The sequence below is a fragment of the Cibotium barometz genome, chromosome 48, assembly GCF_041138505.1.
Source record: "Cibotium barometz isolate CiBa-2024 chromosome 48, ASM4113850v1, whole genome shotgun sequence".
Taxonomy (NCBI): Eukaryota; Viridiplantae; Streptophyta; class Polypodiopsida; order Cyatheales; family Cibotiaceae; genus Cibotium; species Cibotium barometz.
The window spans coordinates 5295301-5301403 of record NC_141093.1 but is presented as its reverse complement, the minus strand read 5'-3'; positions in this window follow the sequence as shown (position 1 = coordinate 5301403).

Here is a 6103-nt window from a genome sequence, read left to right as displayed (position 1 = left end):
GTAGATGAATCGACGATAATAGCCAAAATGTCCCATGAATGTTTGTACCCCTTTAGGGTTGAAAGGCCGAGGTAATGAGACAATGACATCAATTTTATCCATATTTGTTGAAATCCCATTGCGAGAAACAATATGGCCCAAAATTTTCCCTTGTCTTACCATGAATTCGCACTTGTCAGGATTCAAGCATATATGATAAACTTGACACTTTTGAAACACCAGTCTGAGGTGTTCTATATGATCATCACGCTCTTGTGAGTGAACACATAAATCATCCATAAAGATCTCAAGAAATTGCCTAAGGTACTCCTTGAATACATGACTCATTAACCGCTGAAAGATTGCTGGTGCATTTGTTAGACCAAATGGCATAACACGATAGACAAAGATGCCATCTTCAGTAGCAAAGGCTGTCTTGTGTTGATCCTTTGGATCAATTGACACTTGATTGTAACCAAAGAATCCATCCAAGAAACTATATGCCTTTTTCCCTGCAACTCGTTCCAGAACATGATCCGTGATTGGAAGTGGGTAATGATCACGTATAGTAGCTGCATTTACCTTCTTGAGGTTTACACATACTCGAAGTTTTCCATTTTTCTTGGGCACCACTACAATAGGGGAGATCCATTCAGTGTGTTCAATCTCATAGATAAATTCTGCCTCTAAGAGCTTGTCTATTTCTTCTTTTATCTTTCGTGCAAAATTCTCATTGTAAGTATAAGGACGTTGCTTGGAAGGCTTTGCATCCTCTCGCAATGGAATTGTATGCTGACATATGCTTGGATCAACTCCTTTGAGGTCTTTATAACTCCAAGCACAAAAACATCGCGATACTCCTTTATTGTTTGAATTAATAACTTCTCCTCATCTAAGGACAAGTCTGTGGCAATCCACACATAGCGAGGCTCTTCTCCTGGCTTAGCGATATCAATCTTTTTTGCATCTTCTGGACCATCATATGAAACCCCTGGCATGCTTGGCTTTTGTTGCATGGGTTGTTTTCCGATCTTGAAGAGTGTACTGTGTGAAGTTGGGGGGAACATTGAGACCTTGTTCTTGTCCACTTGAGTCGTCACTCATTGAAGACCATGCGGTTTTGAGCTCTCTGTTGCAATCTTGCATCAGATTTTTTTTGTTCAACCGTTATCTTTGCACTTCCGACACTCTCTTTTGAATCGGTTTTAGACTTGAGTTTTGGTTTTTGTTTCTTTGTTTTTTTACGATTTTTGCTAACAGTTTTTAGCTTTTCTCCTGGTTGGAATCCATCTGATCGTTTTACTTGGTCTTTGATACTATCTTGTGCTTGGACATAGTATAGCTATCTGTTCTTTCTTGAGAAGTGAGGTGGTGGTCGAGAGTGTTCATTCTTAAACTCCTCCTTTTCTTTTTGTAGTCTCTCACGTCGTTCCCTCTCATCTTGTTTACGGATTCTCTTGTGGCTCTTACAGCATTTACGTTTAAGTCGGCTTTGAGGGATCTCTACTTGAACCTCCCTTCCTCTCAAGAGCAGGCGTGCCTTTCCTAACTCTTCCTCAGGGATTATCACATCATTATCAAAATCAGAGTCCCATCCATCTTCCTTATCAGCATCATTAGCAGATTCGAGTGTTAAATCCTTTACTGAGACTTCCTCTACCTGCAGTGCTGTTGTGGACGCATCCCCATAGTACAAAACATCTAGAAGGTCACATGGTTGTACCATTCGTATAGGAATAATGTCATATCCATCTGAGTCACAAAATTGAATTGGCTTAGGTAAAGCACATGTCGATAATGTTGCAAGGACATGACTCCATTCTAGTGGATCAATTAAGTGCTCAGGGAAGGGTTGTGGAATGTATGCCTCATCTGATACACTTTGATTACCCTTAAGTCTCTCAGTGTTGAAATCCCTACATGAGGCTCCACACATCCACAAATCTTCTCGCCCATCTGACAATGTAACTCTTGAGCCCTCAGATGAAGCAGAATCAAACTCATCTATTGGAGACCTTGTTACATCACGATATGAGTGATTCTTTAGGTTGATCCTTGTGATGACAGAATCATGTCGGAGGTACAAATAATTGTATCCCCAATCTTGAATCATTTGAAATTGTCGCATGAATGGTCTACCCAATATCACTTCATAGTTTGGATGTTTTCCAAAATCCACTACTGCAAAGGTGTGCTCATATTCAATCCCACATGTGGTGACCAGTATGTTCTCAAGCAGCCCAAGGGGATGTTCTCTGCTAGCTGCAAGCGCATCCTGGTACTCCTAATAGCTGGTTTGCCCCACTTTTTCCAAATGGACCTTGTCACAATGCCCACTCCTGCACCACTATCAAGTATTGCAGTTGAAGCTACTTTTCGCACTTCTAATGGGAGGGTAGCATTTCCCTGATCATCCTCACAAAATTTTCCTACTTTGTTGATAGGAACTAGCATAACATGCTTTGTCTCAGGATGTATCGTACAATGATGGTGACCCTTTTGTAGCAATACTTGCTCTGACAAACATGTGGCAATATCATTCCACAACTCTGGACAAAGCTTTATCAAATCAAGCAAAGGTAAGGTACAAGCCACTGGTGCTGACAAAATAGCTTGCACGATACCCATATCCATCTCCTTTGTCAACCTTCTATGCATGGAGGGTATCCTCAAGGTTTGAGAACAGTTCTCATATTCTCCCAAATATGATGGTAAGGTTTTCATTGTATGCTTACTTCTAGGAGAAACAATTGTTTGAACTTCCTCCTGGATGCTTGGGCGTCTAGAGTTGTTTTTTGTGCCCCTGGTAAAATCCACCTCAGAGAATGGAGGTGAAATAATAGAGGACATATTCTCATTAACTTTCTCATGAACTGCTGCCCACATCTCATTTGCCATGTCCTCGTTAGCATCAATAACTTCATCATTGCATGGGAAGGCAAGGCTAGGTGGTGGCAGAATACCTTCTTTCAATGGGGTGTCAATTGGTGCAGCCTTCTCGCTATGAGCTTGTGAGATGAGCTCACTTTTCATTTCCCGACTTGATGACACTTCTGGTATGGTTTCTAATGTTGGCTTAAGAGAGGTTGGGCCCCGAGGGATAGGTGGAGGTGGTCCCTCAAGTATTGATTGAGCTTCCCTAATGAGTTGCTGATGTACAGCTAGATTTATCTTCTCCTCACGAGGGTTTGGGTATTCTTGAAGCTTCTTGGGTAGCTCAGATAAAGCTGCAATGTGACTTCTATGAGCATCAATGATGGCATCTAGAGTCTCGTTCACCTTATCCACAAAAACAGAACCCCCAGAACTATCCTCGGTCGTACTAGCCTCATCTTGTTTAGCACTAGGCCCAGGTTGAGGTTGATGCTCCTCATGCACTTCTTGGGATGTAAAAGTTTGATCCCTCATGTTTTGTTTAGAGGCTTCTTGAGAACTAGTGGATGCACTTTTAGTTCGCTTGTTGCGGTTCTTTTTCCTCCTAGTGGTCCTTTTTCTATTGGAATGTAGGGTCTTGTCCACTAGATTTGCCTTTGCATCCCTAGTTCGAGGTGTCTCATCAGTCTGCATTTCGGCATTTCGTGTCTGTGATCTAGTCATGACTCTAAGTGGCACGACATCCTCATTCTCTGATGAAGATGGCGATGGAACTGCCCCTACAAGGTTGAGTGATACCTTTGGTTGAGAGGTGCCTTCCTCATGTGGTTTCAGCAAACAATCCTTTGGGAAGTGTTCTACACAACACCCTAGACAATATCGTTCAATTGGTGGAAACTGTGGTACTATTGTATTGGATCGAGCTGCTTGCCTTGAGCGATGTGGACAATCACGAGCCCAATGGGGTTCTCCGCACTCATAAACAGGGGCCCATTAGTTTGGCTTCTACTTTCCTTTGCTGCCATTGACCTGAGGGGCCTGGAGTCCTAGGTTGGTAGCCGCCTAGCAACATCAAAGAATTTTGTTCCCCTGGTTGAACCTCCAGTGCTTGGCTTGGATATGCAGGACTTTCAAAGAGATTTTCCTTGGATGAATATGATGCATATTCCTCCTCCACATAGCGTGGGTTTACCAAGTCTCTACACATATTTGAATTGTCGTAGTCAACAACCCTCACCGGAGCAGTCCTCCCAGGAGCAGGAGGTTGAGCTCCAAGAACAGGTCGTGCTTGCTCTTGTGCCATCGGTGGCTTACGTTCAAAATTAGTATACTGTTGATGTATTTGTGGAGCCAGTCCACCCCTTTGCTGCTCACGCTCCTGTATCATTCTTGCGATGCGAGTACATTCCTGTGTGGTGTGGGTAAAGTTCCAAGCACAGGCTTGGCACCACTTCTTTGTGGGTTGGTTTGTGACTAGAGGAGAAAAGGTATTACATTCTTTGGTTTTATGGTTACCGCCACATGCTCCACAAAGATGAGGACCTGTAGGTAGTACACTCCTCATTCGCTGCTGCTGTTGTTGTGGCTGCATGGGTGGGCGATAGGTTTGTCCCAATCTCGTTAGTACTAGGTTAGCTATCTGGTCTGGATTTACTAGCGCACTAGACCCTGAACTTTGGTCATCACCCCACTGATCTCTAGGTTTCACCTCAGAGCCAGTACCATCTTGGAATTTGAAGTTATCTGTGAAATCCATAGCATCGTGGCAACACTCATTGAAATTTGTATGCTTCTTTGCATAGAGATGTGTATGCAGTGTTGAATTTTTGAGTCCTTTTAAGAAGAGAGAAATTAATCGACTCTGGGTGGGCTTCTCATCATCTGGGCAACGATTAATGTACTGCTTCATCCTATTTACACAGTCTCTAATACTCTCAGTCTCGCCTTGCTTGAAAGAGTAGATGTTTGCTACTGTGTCATGTTGAATCCCCATCAAGGAAAAAGCAGCAATGAATCTCTCTTCCAGAACTCGTAAAGAAGATTTGTCTGAAGCCTCTAGTGCCTGAAACCAAGCAAGGGCCTTTCTCTCAAGAGTGAGCCCAAACCCTTCAATTTGAGTATGCTTGTCAGTCACTTGCTCAGCTCGAACTGCTTGCCTAAATGCTGCTACATGGTCATATGGATCTCCTGACCCTTTGTACTTCTTTACCAGTTTCTGAAGAGTTGATGGCCTTACTTGTCTTGAATACTCATCATAGGGCCTACGGCCTCTCACTCTCAGTGGGAATTATTCCTCTCTTTGGTAAGATGGTCCACATGCATCCCAAATTGGTGTGGGTCCCCTATTACCTGCCTCACCAACCCCCTCCAAAGATCTTGTTACCCACATTTCAGGAGGTGCATTTATGGGAGGCCGAGTTGGCTCCCCTACCCTCCGATTGTCATAGTGAGAAAAACGTTGTTGTGGTGTGATCTGTGGTCGCACTTTTGGTGTGGGATAATATCTTGGTACAAGAGTTGGGCTACTTGTAGTGGTCCACTTTGATGTTGAGGGTCCCTCTCTAATGAACTCTCGTAGGGGAGGAGCAACAGTTTCTCCAAGAAAGGCTGTCTCTCTTGGTTTAGCTGTATTTGTTGAGAACACTTCCATGAATAATGGTTGTCCTTTCCACGTGAGCTCTCGAATCTCTTTCCAATCTAAGGTTCGGTATTCATTGGCCCATTTATCAACGATTCGGTTCATGTGTCCTGCAAGCTTCTCGACTACCACCACAAGTGTTAGAGGAAGATCTAGCTCTGGCAATCTAGTTGTGGCATAATATCCTTCTAAAGAGTCCTTATAGACCTCTTGAAGTGGGTCATCCTATAAGACCTTTGTCATTGGAATTTGTCGTACAAACTCCCATTGGTTCTCAGCCCCCTGATCCATTTTGCTCTTGTCTTTCCTATCCCTTTCCAAATTTAGATCTACAAGAAGTAAATCATCTATGGATGGCTTTGAGGACTGGGCATTGGATGGTCCAAGCATGTCCGGCTCAATGAGCCAATCATCTCTAGACTCCCTTGCTCTGGAACGCTTTGATAAGTCTAAGAACTCGCTTTTAGAGAGCTCCCCTAACTTGTCTACATTCTCTGGATGATAGGTGACTTCGTAGCGAACACCATCTCCACCCATGTACATGTTACCCTGGTCATTGACTAGAGGTGCTCTATCAAGTTCTGAGAAAAAGTCTGCGATCTTAACAAGATA